The following is a 15,841-nucleotide window of genomic DNA, read 5'->3' as shown; positions in this document are numbered from 1 at the left end:
ACTACCTCTCTCCATGATGGGGAGGTTTTGGTAAGGTTGAACACATCAGCAGCTCGAATCTTAGACAACCACTAAACAATCATTAAGGCAATTCCATGGAAACAAGGAAAATGTGTCTAGTGTATCATTAAATAAAAAATCAGGGGAAATGGTGTGTAAAGTCTGAAAATAATTATATTAAAAGATGTGCACACATGGGTCAGATCTGGAGGATAATTTACCATGATGTAAACAGATGTGCTCTTCAGGTGATGGGATTAGGGTGATTTTTATAATCAATTTTTCTTATATTATTGTTGATACCCATCTTTAATGAAAAAGTCAAAACAAGACACAAAAAAGATGTTTGAACTATATATAATGCCAATTTATGAGGTAGAGAAAGAGGCACAACTAATGTATAGAGATAGAAATCAGAACAGTGGTTACGTTAGGTCTGGGCACCCTAGATTGTCCAGGGGCATGAGATACCTTCTTGAGGGGAGGAAAATGCCCTACAGATAGGTTTAGATGATGGTCACACAATTATGTTTTTGTCTAAACTCAATGAACTGTATTTTTGAGATTTCACTATAAGTTATATGTTTATTGTATGTAAACAAGGCCTCAATTTAAAAAATAGTACAGGAAGTATGACAGCTAATTTTATGTATCAACTTGGCTGGATCAGGGGATGCCCAGATATTTGGCTAAACATTATTTCTGGGTGTGTCTACGAGGATGTTCCAGAAGAAATTACACATTTGAAACAGTAGATCCAGAATAGGCCCCTCCCTGAAGGTGATGGCATCATCCAATCCTTTGGGGGCCTGAAGAGAACAAAAGTCAGAGGAAGGAAGGACTTGCCCTCTCTCTTCTGCCGGCTTGAGCTGGGACATCTCATCTTCTGCCCTAGGATTGTAATTTATACGATTGACTTCCATGGTTCTCAGGCCTTCAGACTCAGACTGAATTAACTACCAGCTTGCCTGGGTCTCCAGATTGCAGATGTCACATCGTGGGACTTCTCAGCTTCAGTAGCCATACAAGCCAATACCTCATTTTCAATCTATCTCCCTACATATTGGTCGTGTTTCTCTGGAAAACCATAATTCAAGGGGACAGTCAAAACAAAGCCTTCCATTTTTTCAGTTCCTTCTTCTCTCCAAGAGGAAGTCGTCATTTTTGACTATCAGTGCCATCCACGACAACCAGCCCACTTCTCTGCCCAGTTTCCTCCTTATAGGAAAGGTAATTTCAGTGGGGTAGCACAATTCCCTAGAACAGGGGTCCTCCAACAAGCCAATTCCAGCCTTCCACCAGTTTTTTTTTAATAAACAAATTTTTATTGGAACATAGCCACACCCATTTGCTGATATGTCTATGGTTGCTTTCACAACACAACGCAGAGTTGAGTTGTTGCAACAGAGACCGTATAAAAGACAAAGCCCAAAATATTTGCTACGTGGATCTTACAGAAAAAGCTTGCCAATGCCATCTCTAGAGAACATTTGGAAATATGTATGGGCATTTAATGTCATCACAATGACTGACAGGAGGCTACTACTGCATGTACCGGGCACAGTTACTCTACTGTCTAATGAAGAAATGCCCTGCCGTTCCCAACCCTAGTAATAGTGACCCTACTGAGAAATTTACTTTCCAAGCAGGTTCAGAATCTAGAGAATGAAGCTACGGTCAAGACTCATGCTTCCACACAAATTAAAACTTTGCATGATTTCATTTTACCCACTTGGATGCACAGCCCCCCTCCCTCTTTCTCTATCTTTAGGCAAGAAGCATCAGAAAAGCACCCACCTCTTAGCTTCCTTAACTTTATCTAACTTTTCAGTTACTGTTTGACAGCTTGTCTTACAGGTTCCCTTAGGACCTAGTTTTAGAATCAAGAAGAAGGTTTTTAAAAGTTGCCAAACCCAAGTTTAACAGAAGGAGACAGAGATACCCACCAGGGTTCTAACTTGTTTAATCACACATTCTCCACCTCTCCCAAGTGGGACTGAGAGAGGGTGTTCTGCTTCTCCCATAAGAATTGTCACTTTAGAGTTTGCAAAGTACTTTCTGGATGTAATAGATGCTGCTCTGTGTAGTGCCCTGAGTGGATAGCGTAACTAACTCCCGGTTTAAAAGGAAAAGCAAACGAGTGATTTGGTCAAGGGTAAGGACGTAAAGTGAAATTGGGTCTGTTGACTTCAAGTTTGGAGGTCTTTCTCAGGAGCTGCCTGTTAAAACTGTACTCAAGCAATTTAACAGCAGAATCCCAGAAAACTTGCAGCCTTTCAAGAGCATATCAGATCACAGAAAGGGATGGGAATTAGGACAGGATTCAGCCTGTTTTGCTTGTGAACGTTTACATGTCTGTCTTTGTAGTAAACTCAGCATTTTGAGGGCTGAGGCTATGTCTTATTCATTTTTATTTCTTTGCATTCCAATGCCTAGTATCATACATGATACATAACAGGCATTTAATAAATGTTGGATGAACCAACAAATAATTGAATGAATAGAATTAATTTCATGCTCTCTATCCTTCCCTTTACCAAGAAGGAACCAGAAGATGATAGCAAACCACAAAAGAAAATTAAAATGCTGGCTAACATACTTGTAAGATACCCAATGCTCGTCCAAACATGTACACATTTTCACTCATTAATTCACTTCAATAGCATGTGTGTTTGGTACTAGTCTCATCTCCATTTACTTTGCATAGGAAAAGACTAAAGTTCAGGCAAGTTAGAAAACTGACCCAAGGTCACAGGGTGGGGAAGCACAAGAGCTGGCATTTGAACTCAGGCCTGGAAGCTTCTTGTACCGGGACTCAAAATGACTATTATTCTACATTCAATGCTAAATGCTGGGGCAATGCAATCCCATTATCCTATTCGGGGGGAGGGGCATCCCTTTTATAGGATGGATGTATTTTCAATGGAATCCACACTTAACCCAGGGGAACAGAGAAGGAAGACTGCTTAACTTGTCAGCATCCATAAGAAGCAACTCTCTCCAGAAAAGTCCCTGCAGAGATGTAGGAATATGTGGGTACATGGATATCTGATCCTGTAGTTTCAATAAAAGAGAGCTTGGACCCCACACAATGTGATAAATGGTACAATAAGTAGGGTAATATAATGCAGTCAGAAAGAAATACATTTTTATGTGCCAAATGGAATTGTATAACACCAGCTACAGCTTGGGTGATCATCTAATGAAAATGCTTTTGTGCTGGGTTGGAAATGCAGGGGTGAGGAACGCTCACATTTGGAAGTTTAACAACTATGTGTGTCTTAACTTTTTGCAGTTTAAATTCAAGATAAATTGAGCAGTTTAGAGGGAGACACTATCAGAGGGACTAGGCTCAGAGGAGTCTGTGCAAGGGGCAAAGGGGAGGACAGAAAGCCAAATTACTGTTGTTTCTTGAAAAGTAGGCATGTGATTTATTTTCAAATTCACCCTGAACTTATAAAAATATGTTGATTTCAGAGGCGCTTGGGTGACTCAGCCAGTTAAGCATCCGACTTCGGCTCAGGTTGTGATCTCGTGGTGCGTGAGTTCGAGCCCCACATCAGGCTCTGTGCTGACAATTCAGCCCCTCTCTGCCCCTCCCCTGCTCATATTCTCTCTCTCTCTCTTTCAAAGAATAAATAACTATTTTTAAAAAATTTAAATATCTTGACTTCATGTCCAGGGAGTCAGTGATAGCAAGATCAGCTAAACTCAAAATTGAGAGCCTGGTTTCTCTGATAAGAGTTTTTCATCTCTACAAACAAGTGATTAATTTAATAAATATGGCTAAATAAGGGAATGATGAATGAATAAGTGAAGAAAACTGTTGAGTGCCTTATATGCCTGATATTGAAACCTATATTTTGTTTAACTTCCATACGAATCCTAGGAGATGCATATGAATAATAGCTCTATTTTTGAGATGGAAAAACTGAGGCACTGGGAAGGCTTGAGTTTTAAGTGAATGAGTGGGCAGTTACAACTCACATTCAGGAGACTTGTTCTGGTCACCTCCTATTCACCCTGCTGGTAAAAGTGGGCTCCTCTGCCCTAAATACTATGAAAAAGCCTAACACACAGTACCCCACAGTGGACAGATGAGACCAACATCATTTGCTAGTCACATATACTCACAGCCCTGGAAAGCTAAGACACTGCACAACACACAGGGCCACGTGAAGGTTGCACTCACAGCACAGGGGACCATCAGGGGCTCCAGGATATAGGCCCTATATTGACAAGAGTGTGAGGTGGCCCTTGTTCCCATAGGACAGTGTGCCTACTTTGTTGGAATAATTGAGCAGGCTGGCAGGGAGGTGACACCCATCAGGTTGAAGACCAGTCGGAGGGCCTATGATCCAGCTGATAAGGGAACAAGCCAGGTGGAAAGCCTCTCCTGCTGGGTGTGGGACATATCTGGTAAGCACAGGAGAACTCTCAGTTACATCATCAGGGTCCTATGAGGCTCAAAGATTTCCCAAAAAATACATAAAATTTCAGACCTTGGGGCCCCTGGGTGGCTCAGTTGGTTAAGTATCTGAACTCTTGATTCAGCTCAGGTCATGATCTCACAGCTCATGAGATTGAGCCCCTCATTGGGCTCTGTGTTGAGCACAGAGTCTGCTTGGGATTCTCTCTCTGCCCTCCCCAACTTGTGCACGCACTCGCTCATGCACACTCTCTCTTTCTCCCTCTCTCTCTTTCAAAGTAAATAAATAAACATTAAAACATAATTCAGGTCTTTAGAATCCATGAATGACTGGACCAGCAACTCACAACCAGTGCATTATTGCTACTCCCCCCCCAACCTTTCTTGATTTCTCTTTCCACGTCTTGTATAAATGCACACACTCTCCTCCTCCTTTACTTCAACACAGAAGAGAAGGCAGGTATGAAAAGGTGGAAAGGGCGTCAGTCTCCAGACCAGTAGGTAAGTGTTTATGTCCTACCTCTGCTGTCCAGGAGCTTGAGAAACATAAGCCTTTGTTTTATCTGCAAAATGAGAATGCTACCATTTCTACTTCCCATGGTGGCTGAACGATTAAGTGAAATAAAAGCACCTTTTAAAAAGCAATTTGGATGGAAGAGTTACTACTTATGACCATAACTCTCAACATCTCTGTATTTCTTTGACCCCCGGGGGAATTTTTTTAAAGGAGCAAAGTAGGAAAGTAAGGGTGTAGCACTGCACCAAAGAGTAACAAAAACTAAGTAAAAGAGGTAACATCAAAACATTCTAAGGGCTTATTAGTGTTCCCCTCTGTGGTAAACATCTACCATCATCTCAATTCATTTTTATAACTCATCAGGTTCATGTCAGCATTATGCTCCTTTGAAAGAGAAGTTCATGGAGACTTGGAAAAAATAAGTAAACTGCTCAAAGCCAAGTTACACAGGGGGTAAGTGACAAAGTGGGGCTCTGTACTCAGGTCAGTGCAAATTCAGAGCCTGTGCCCTTACCCTCCAAATGATATCCCCACAAGAATATACAGGTAATAGAGGAGGCTAAAGAATGCCCCCCCACCCCCGCAAGATGTCCTGGTCCCAATCCCCGAACCTGTCAATACGTCGCCTTATATAAAAAAGAGACTTGGGGGTACCAGGGTGGTTCAGTCAGTTAATGTCCCACTGGATGGCTCAGTCAGTTGGGCTTCTGACTTTGGCTCAGGTCATGATTTCATGGTGAGTTCAAGCACTGCATCAGGCTGTCTGTTGTCAGCACAGAGCCTGCTTCAGATCCTCTGTCCCTTTCTCTCTCTCAGCCTCCCTCACTCACACAAACATGCGCACATGCATACTCTCTCTCAAAAATAAACATATTAAAAGGGGGGCACTTCACACATGTGCCTCAGTTAAGGATCTTATGATTATCATGGATGGAGAGATTATCATGGATCATCCAGGTACACCAATATAATTACAAGGGTCCTTAGACGAAGCAGGCAGGAAACTCAGAATGAGAAATTTGAAGTTGCTCTGATGTTGACTTTGAAGACAGAGGAAGGGACCACGAGCCAAGAATTCCAAGTGGGCTCTAGAAGCTAGAAAAAGCAAGGAAACACATTCTCTAGAGCCTCCAGAAGGAACACAGCCCCACCCACACCTTCATTTTAGGAATTCTGACCTCTAGAACTGTGAAGTAATACATTTCTGCATTTTTTTTCAACATTGTAGTTTGGATAATTTGTTACAGCAGCAATAGGTGGGGATCAGAATATTGCCTAAGAATAATTTGCTCTAAAGCTGTGCTGTCCCAATATGGCAGCCGACAACTGCATGGAGTTTTAAAGTTAAGGTTAATTGATTACTAAATTTTAAATTCAGTTCCACAATCACAGTAGCCTTATTTCATGGGCTCAATAGCTATTCATAGCTAGTGGCCACTATATTGGACAGTTCTAATACAACATTTTCTTCATCACAAAAAGTCTCCTGGAGATTATCACTTTGGAGGCAGAGGGTTGACACATCTCTATACCTGCAAATATTTCCATAAGGGTGGCATAAAGAGTTCATTTGGCACCATGGGTGATATAAACGGACTATGTGGGTTCAAATCCCAGTCCCGCCTCTTTTTAGCTGGGGATGACAATAATAGCACTTAGCCCAGTGGTTTATTATGGAGAGGAATATAGACAATGCATGCAAAATGTTTTAGCACAGTCCCTGACACATATTAGTGGGCATTCAACAAATATCAACCTTTATTATTCTTAAGCCCAGACCAATTTGAGAAGGTCCACTGAGAGTCTGTCTAAGGCCTATCTGAGGGCAACATTCTGAAAACAACTCTGTGCCTAGAAAGCAAGCAAAGAATGGAAGCATTGCCTGTAAGAAAATATTACATAAGACACTTCCCCAGAATGCAGTATCACAGCCATGTGAATACAAATCACCGACGTGCAAATACTCTTCAGAAATATTTATGATGGAACTTCAGCACCAACCCAAACAGCCTTCACATAGTGAAACGAAACCATAAATTATTTCCAAGAACATTGTAATGCCAAGGGAACTCACTTAATTATCCATTATCCCAGAAATGTAGACATAATGTTAATTAAAATGAAGGGGAAAAGCCATTTCCATTTTTTATTAAGATTCATTGGGCTTTTGAAGAGCTCTTTGCCCTGAAGGCTGGGCCAGGTGATGGAGAGCTCATCCTGGGAAGGCAAAAACAGCAACCTAGACAAGAAGAGGGGCACCTCAAGGTCAAAAAACAGCACCTCCAAAATGGAAGAAAAATGGTCTGGCCCTCACTCCCTAATCTTTTGCCCATGGATGCCTGTGTTTCCACCATTAGGAATTATTTTTCTTTCATCTGGCAATTGACACATCCTTGCTCTCTTTTTTTAAAACCCTCAAATTTCTGGACTTGGCAGCAAATGTGTCTGCAGTATTTCATCAAACTCTAAGAATGCAGACTAGCAGACCCTTGGTTTTATCCCTTTATTTTCTAGAGCCCTGAGGCAACACTGACACTCCTGTGGCTGGCCAGAGGGGAGGGAGGGAGGGAGGGAAATAATGCACAGTCCAGTGGGTACTGGGCAAGTGCAGTGGGCCTGGTTTCAGAACCTCACCTCTAACCAAACAAGGCAACTTTGTTTTTACAGCTTATAATTGAACGTTGAATAATTCTGGTCTGCCTTGTATCAGACCCTCCCATGCAGTGCCCCTCCAAGCTCCATCTGTCTTCTCTCCTCCAAGAAAGACCCAGGTATAATACTGGGCATGGAGAATTAATTGGGAGAAAAAAGGGCTGGAGAAGGAGAGGTTTGTTGAGAGAAGCTATGGTAGGTGAGGGAAACTAGTGGAGTGGAGGATGCTGTGTCCCCTGTAGGGTACTCAGAGAACTCCAGAAACAGATGAGCCACCTTGAGCTGAGTTGAGAGTGTACACTCTACCACTCTGGGATCAAACCACATGTGTACCAAGACTTTATAAGCACTTTAGAATTTCCACGTTCATATGATATTTCTTTACAGTAAAATGGGGGTAGGGGATGTTCTTTTTAAAATAAATTTTAAGTCCTCTGGCATACAGGAAAGGAAATTCTAACAGTATCCTGAAGCTGTGATATATAGTAGGTACTCTTAGAGATGTGTATGGATGATGATTAGTGAGTGGATAATTAAACAAGTCATTTGCTTAGTTGTTGATGTCCACCACCTACTGGGATATGTTGGAGAAGCTGGAAATATCTTGCTGTACAAGGCGATGGAAAAGAGCCAGAGAGGAGCTGATATTTACTATACAGTACTGAACATTTATTGAACATGTGTACCCATTGTATATGTGTTTGTTTATAATACTGACACACATCCATAGGACAACCCATCAGAATGGACAAAATGTGGAACACTGACAATACCAAATGCTGAATGATTTGGAAGATAGTTTGGCGGTTTCTCACAAAACTAAACATGCTCTCACCATACAACCCAGCAACCATAGTCCTTGGTATTTATCCAAAAGAGTTGAAAACTTACGTCCACACAAAAACCTGCACATGGATGTTTGTAGCAGCTTTATTCATGATTGCCAAAACTTGGAAGCAACCAAGATGCCCTTCGGTAGGTAAATGGATAAATAAACTGTGGTACATTGAGACAACGAAGTATTATTCAGTGCTAAAAAGAAATGAGCTATCAGTCCATGAGAAGACATGGAGGAGACTTAAATGTATATCACTAAGAAAAAGGAAGCCAATTTGAGAAGTTCATATACTGTGTGATTCCAACTATAGGACATTCTGGAAAAGTCAAAACTATGGAGACAGTAAAGAGATCAGCAGTTGTGGTGGGGGGTGGGGAGTGGACAAGTAGAACACAGAGGATTTTTAGGGCAGTGAAAATACTCTGATGATGTCATAATGACAGACATATGTCATCATACATTTGTACAATCTCATACAATGTATATCAAGAGTGAATCCTAATATATATGGACTTTGGGTATTCATGATGTATCAATGTAAGTTCACTAATGGGAACAAATGCCCCACTACATTGGAAAATGTTGACAGTCGGGGAGGCTACACATGTGTGGACACAGGAAGTGTATGGCAAATCCCTGTACCTTCCTCCCAACTTTTCTGTAAATCTAACACTCCTCTTTAAAAAAAAAATCTACATGAAACTAAAAACTGTGACTCACATATATAACTCTGGCTAGAGACTCATTTGTTCTTACTCTTGGAATTTCCAGAGCCTCCAGTTCCTCCACAGTAAAGCTCGTAGGTGAACTTCTTTCTACATCAACTCTCTGTAATCTGATCCCTTAGCTAGAGAACAAATATCCAGGACTTGCACATAACTCACAACCTGATTTTCTTCTAAGATCTCTTTGCAGCCTACATTCTGCATTAGTTTTCTAAGACTGCTACAATAAAGTATCACAAACAGGGGCTTACACAACTGAAATGTGTTTCCTCCCAGTCTGGAGGCAGGAAATCTGAGATGAGGGCGTCAGCAGGGCTGGGTCCTTCTGAAGGCTAGGAGGGAGAATCTGTTACAGGCCTCTTTCCTTGGCTTATAGATGGCTGTCTTCTTCTGTGTCCTCACATGGTCTTCCTACGATATGTGTCTGTGTCCTAATTTCCCCTTCTTATAAGGACACCCGTCATACTGGGTTAGGGCCCACCCCAAAGATCTAATTTTCACCTAATAATCTCCATAAAGACACTATTTCTAAATAAGGTCACGTTCTGAGGACTTCAAAACAGGGATTTTCAGAGGACACAGTTCAACCAGTAACACATCCACAGAAAAGGTCAGATTTAGAATGCAGTCCCTCATGTCTCTTCTGTCTCCTATTGTATCAATTTAATTGACTCTGATCTTTTTATGGTAGTTTATAGGCTCTACAACCAGGTTTTCTGCTGACATCTACCCTGTCTATCTCTATCCTACTTCCTGGCTTTTCTAACTTCATTCCTTTGAAAATGTAAAACACTTGAGTACAATAGGTTGAAAAAAACAACAACAAAGGTGGTCAGTCTGATCTAGCTTCTCATCTAAGCATCTCATACCTATGTCCCATGGAGTTGGCTCCATTTGGACACAATAAAAATCATTTTCTAATAAAGCACCCCAGGAAGCAGCAGAGGCTAGCCTGACCTCCCATTTCAATGGCACCCACGTGGGCTAAGCCCAGAATCATCTGCTTCCTCCACAGCAGGCAGACTCAAATCTGCACACGAGTAATGCACAGAAGAGCAGATTTTGGCAACGATGCAGAGTTTCAGCCAAAATAAATGCTACCACCTGGTAGCTTTCGAACAGGATCCATGCCGGTATTTCATTTGGGCTGAAAACACTAGAAAAATAGTATTTTGCATTTTGCACCTGTAGCCATGCTTCCTGTCAGCCACGTATCACTTTCCAATGATGCCATGAGGTGGGTAGAAGAAAATGTAATCTAAAGGGGTCTTAACAGGGAGAGCATGTTGGATTCAGAGTTTCTAATAAGATGGGGGGGGGGGTACCTAGAGTATCCTATGAAATTTTAGCATCTGTTTCTTCAGAACCTCAAATACCTTGGCAACCCCCATTTGATGCACATTTCAGTGTTCCTTTGTTAAGTCAATGGTATCCCTGCCAAATGCGTTCACTTATCTCATTACAGTTCAGCTTCGTTTATGTTCCAAAAACTAAGCATGGAGGTAAACGTTATATACCTCACACGGGCGCACACACATTCATTAAGCATGCACACTATAGAGAAATCTGACTTAATGAAAGTTTATTTGAAGAGAATGCTTATTTAAATGCAGTCTACTCTTGCAAATGGAAATGGGTTATTTTTGGATAATTGCATAGCTGGGTGAGCTGTGCATTCACTCTGCTGGGTGGCCTGACTGTTTCTTAACCTTTTCTAACTGGAACAAATATATATATTTTTTCCTCTGCAAAGAGAAACTAATGGGACTTCATTAGGTCAAGAGTATGGTCATGAGGCTTAAGGACTGAGGAGAAATACAAGTAGGAATCCTCAGAGTAATGCTGGGTGAAGGGAGGAGGCGACAAGGCTGAAAGCTCTCATTGTGATACCACTGAGTATTAGGTCCAGCAAAGATGACAATGAGGGTCTTTAAATATCTAATTACAGTAAACAGGCTTTCCCTTTCAAATAAAAAGATTCATTTATGCCTTTTTAGGAGTCAAGAGGAAAGCCACCCTATAGATATAATGGGGAAGATATTTAAAGTGCCCTAGCAATCCCTGTTGTATACTTGGAAGGCTGGTAACTATGGCAAGAAGCTAGAGATGTATGTGAGTTTGGAGGCCAAGCAGGTGAGATGGGGACAGGTCCAGCTCGGTGTGATATCTGTAAGGTCTCCCCATACCCCATGTTCCACTCCTTTCAGTCCATAGGACCTTGGTGTCCTCACCCACCCTCCCCCCCCCCCCCAGCTGATGAGCAATTCAGGAACTCAGGTGCCAATTGTCATTCAAATAGCTCAGCTAGTCTCAGTTATGGATTTCAGCATTCCATCCTAAACCTACCTGGACAGAATCTCCCCCCTGTCAGTACCAACATCCACAAGCAGTTCCCCATCTTATCTATCCCCAAACTCAAAAGAAAAGCATGGGCCATAAGAACATAAGATGAGCTGCTGTCTTGAAGTTTCCAGATTTCATCTAGAGTCTTTCCACCAACCCAACACTTCCCCCTCCAACCTGTGGTTAGAAATGAATGCCCAGATCTCCAGGGGCTCTAGAGGGAACAAACAAGGTGTACAAGACTCTGTCTTAAAGGATGGGTGTTGCCTTGAACAAATGACTGACACAGAAGTTTCTGCAGCTTGAAATCAACAACAACCACCAGAAACAAATGGACAGGAAAACAAATAAAACTCTGCAATAAGAGGATGGGCACTCCATGTAGAAGACTCATTATCTGCAAGCTGTGGTACAGACTGAATTATAAGTAGATGTTTAAAGACTAGATGAGTCTAGAGATAGTGGCTCTCTAATGAGAGATTAAGTAAGTTGGGAACTGCTGGGAAAGGACAGTAAGTAAAGGACCTCTAAGGCAGAAGGGGGACATAGCTTTATCTTCTATGACCCTCCAAAGATGTAAGGGAAAGGGGACACCTATGGACAGGTCAGGGGTAAGGGCCCATCCTTTGCATGTTGATGCCCGCAGTTTGGAACCTGGTAGGAAGCCCAAGGGAGGGGCACAGGACATAAAATATGGATAACCTGACCTGAATTTAGTATCCTCACATCTGTACTCTTGGACTTTGGCAAAACAATAACCTCTTTGCCAAAACAAGAGCCTCCAATGTCTCTGTCCCTCAAATAAGGTGAATACAACCTGCTCCATCTACTTTCATTATAACCGTCATCGTGCTTGTATCATTAAAGTTTACAGAACACTTATATATGCCAAAGAAGTGGCCATGTGGCATACAGTATCTCATTCAGTTTCCATAAGAGCCTTATGAAATAAAATCACGTTGCCCACTGATTGTTGGGGAAGGGTAAGGTCCTTTGCCTGGGTCCACTCAGTTGTAGGTGTTAGACTAAGATTCACAGCATTCTTGATGATGTGTCTTGTGAATCAAAAAGCATTGGAAATGTTACAGGTGTCTTTCCAAACTTGTCCACAAGTGCCTGTAAGCATCTCTTACTAATTACTGGGAAACCTTTGATTGGGTGGTTGCTGATAGTCTCTTTTTGGCACAACTGAAACATGTGGGCTCAATTCATATGTCTGCTCCCCAAGAACATGTTCACCTCTGGTTAGTGCAGCTCAGATCCAAGTAGGGAAGGGCCAGTGATACCTGACAGCAGAGTACTCCCCAAACCAAAGCAACTAAATGTGGTTTTATAAAGGGCCTGGTTCAACAAAGCCACCAGCTGTTTTCCAGCAGGGGAAAAATTCAAATTTCAATGCCCATGCCTTTGGGGAAAAAAATCATATTTAAAAACTCTTATCAAAATATGATAATTAATATAATTCACTAAAGAAATTATTCTCTAGCAGGTGGCTGTCATGAATCTGCAAAAATGCTGAGCAATATGGAACTTCTCAACAGAACCCAAAATGACAGGGATTGGACTTGCCCCAAGGAAGGAGGAATGCCTTGTGTTTGCAGAATCAGGAAACGAAGCCACTCAGACTGGTGTTTGATTATGCAGCCTCTGTATACACAGCTCGCACTTTGCTGCGAGTAAGGGATGCCCATTCCCAGAGTTCCAGGCACTAATGGAAAGAACAGGAAAGGAGAGTTTAAGTGTTACGGGATGCTGGATCTTCAAAGTAGCAGACACATTTGCTCCTCAGTGGGATGTCTACTATTCTCAGAGTCTCCCAGCCCTAAGGGTTACTTCTGTTACTGCCTTTGTTTCTGGGATGTGGAGATTAGTTTGCAATGCCAGAGAGTTCAGCCTCATAGTGTGGTGGAAGCCAGCTGGGTAGTGCACACATAACAGAGCAGCCAACAGCTTGGGCTCTGACCAAGGGAATCGGAAACCCAAGGCCAATGGAACGTCCTAGCATGGAGGCTAAACTCCATGATAGATGCTGCTGGTGTTCCAACAACCATAAGAACCTAGGGACAGTCAATCGCCCTGTGACATGGCATTGGTGGTGAGTTAGAGGGTTTAGAGGCCTAAATGCAACCACCCTGCCCCACGTCCTTCTGTTCCACTACATCTTCCAGTTTGCAAAAGGCTCTCACATCCTTCTCACTCATTCATGAAGTCAAATATTTATGGGACACCGACTCTGTGCCTGTTCCAGTTCTAAGCACAGGGGATACTGCAATGATTACGATACAGTATTCGCATAGCTGAGGTGCATGCATGTGCTACGGGAGACAGACAGTAAACACATGAATAAAGAAATAATGTGAGGTGGGGTGTGGGGAGGAGTCAAATCCAGGAGACATGACAAAAGGAGGTGCTATTTTAGATGGCACGGAAAGTTCTTTCTGGAGGTAACATTTGAGCAAAGACCTGAATAAAAGGAAGCGAAGACGTCTGTGAATCTCTGGGTCTCACGTACAAGGAGTTACCGTGGTCTACTGGACCTCGACCTGCTGATCGTAGGGGGTAAATCACTTTTCAAACCCAAGTTTTAAAAATATTCCCCTGGAGTAAGTGTTCTCAGATTTGTGCTGACTTCAGGAGGCAAGCAGACTGCCTTGGCAGCAATTTTTAAAAATAAAATGAAAAGCAATTATGTTCCATCACAGCAATTTACTCAGTGAAAATCTGGGGAGAAAAAAGGTAAATACATCCCCTTCATCCCCAAGGGCCTCCTGGGCCAGGGGCTTTCCTCATGGCCAGAGCTGGCTCTCTCCCCTCTGGGACACAGGCCCAGGCAGTCCTCACAGCTCCAGGGAAGGCGCGCTCTCTGACTTCCTGGTACCAACAGAATGGCTGGGAGTGAGTCACCCGCAAGCCCAGCCAATTCAAGCAATGTGCAGCAAAGACAAAGGAGAGCATTTGTATGTGTTTCCCAGACATGACACATTCTAAGCAGGTTGCAGCCAAACCAAGCCTCCGGAGGTCTCAGAGTGTTGATCTGCAGTCAAAAAAAGCTTAAAATGACACTGGAGGAGATGAAAGGCTGCCCAAATCAGGCTGCACTTTTAACCCAGCCAGACGCCCCACAGTTCCCCGACTAGCGTGTTTCTGTCCCACTTTCTTATCTTGGTTTCCAACCACCCACCCCCATCCTAACGAGTCCCTCTATTTTAACATTAAGTTTTTAAAAAATATGTGCAAATAGTACATGCTCAGAATATACAAAAAGCAAAAAGAAGGAAATAAAAAACATTCACAGTGTCACATCATTCAGCAATAACTGCTTTTCACGTTCTGCTGTATATCCCTCAAGAGTTTTTCTTTCGCATCTTATTTATGGATACATATTTTTAAACAAGCTATAGCCATACGATATGTCGTTTAACATAATTTTCTCACTCGAGGAATCAGAAATACCTTCCCAGGCCTATTTAAACGATAGAGTTATCCAAATGTGTTTACCAAATCAGATTTAATGGCTGCAGAGGATTCCATTTTATGGGCAGACCATAATTTATTTGATTTTTCCTGTTATTAGCATTTTCATTATTATAAACAACGCAGCGACGAGCATCACTCACTCCTTCATTTAACAACTATTTATAGAGTGGCTTCTGTGGCTAAGTTTGAGAGCACATCCTTAATTACTCCCCGAGGATAAATTTCTGGAGATGGAATTGCCGGGTGCAAACACAGGCATGCATTTAAGGCATTTGAAACAAGCTTATTTGTCTTATTGCCAAATCGTGCCCCAAAATGTTGTTCCAAGTTGTACTCCTACCAGCCTGGTAGGAGAAGGTCTGGCTCCCAAAATACTTGGCAACATCGACTTTTCTTTTTCGTTTTTTTTTTTGGGGGGGGGGGGAGGGAGGTAATTTTGTAGGAAAAAAAGTAATGTCGTTTCATTTTTCAGTCCTTTGTTGCTACCCAGACTGAGCATTTTTCCATGTGTACTGGCCATTTAGATTTCCCGTCCTGTGAATTGCTTATTCACAGCTTCCACGATACGTCTTAATTAAGTCTAGGATGAAGAGGAAAGAATGGAGAAAATTAATAATTATTGAGTGCTTGTTATCTGCCAGACAGTATATACTGTGGGCTTCACGGGGAAACACTTATCATTACAACAGGTCTATCATTATCCCCATTTTATAGGCGATGGTGCTATAGCCTGCAGAGTTAACCCGCTCAAGCAGGCATGGTAAAGAGCAAAAGAAAAATTCAAACTCTGCTTTGAAGCTTGTTCCCATTACTGCCTTCTGGAGGTGTTCAATGCTTTGATTCTGAGGTAAAATGTTAGG

At 42.2% G+C, this 15,841-nt stretch overlaps 1 protein-coding gene across 26 annotated transcripts in view; it reads right to left on the bottom strand.

Annotated features, from left to right (window-relative positions):
* RBFOX1 (RNA binding fox-1 homolog 1) overlaps positions 1-15,841 on the bottom strand; it is a 2,045,752-nt gene that overhangs the window by 1,625,006 nt on the left and 404,905 nt on the right. The gene's annotated exons all lie outside the window — the stretch shown is intronic.

Source organism: Acinonyx jubatus, chromosome E3 (assembly GCF_027475565.1).
Source record: "Acinonyx jubatus isolate Ajub_Pintada_27869175 chromosome E3, VMU_Ajub_asm_v1.0, whole genome shotgun sequence".
NCBI classification, from domain to species: Eukaryota; Metazoa; Chordata; class Mammalia; order Carnivora; family Felidae; genus Acinonyx; species Acinonyx jubatus.
Note: the sequence above shows the minus strand (reverse complement) of the source record. Positions and strands in the feature narration are given on the sequence as shown.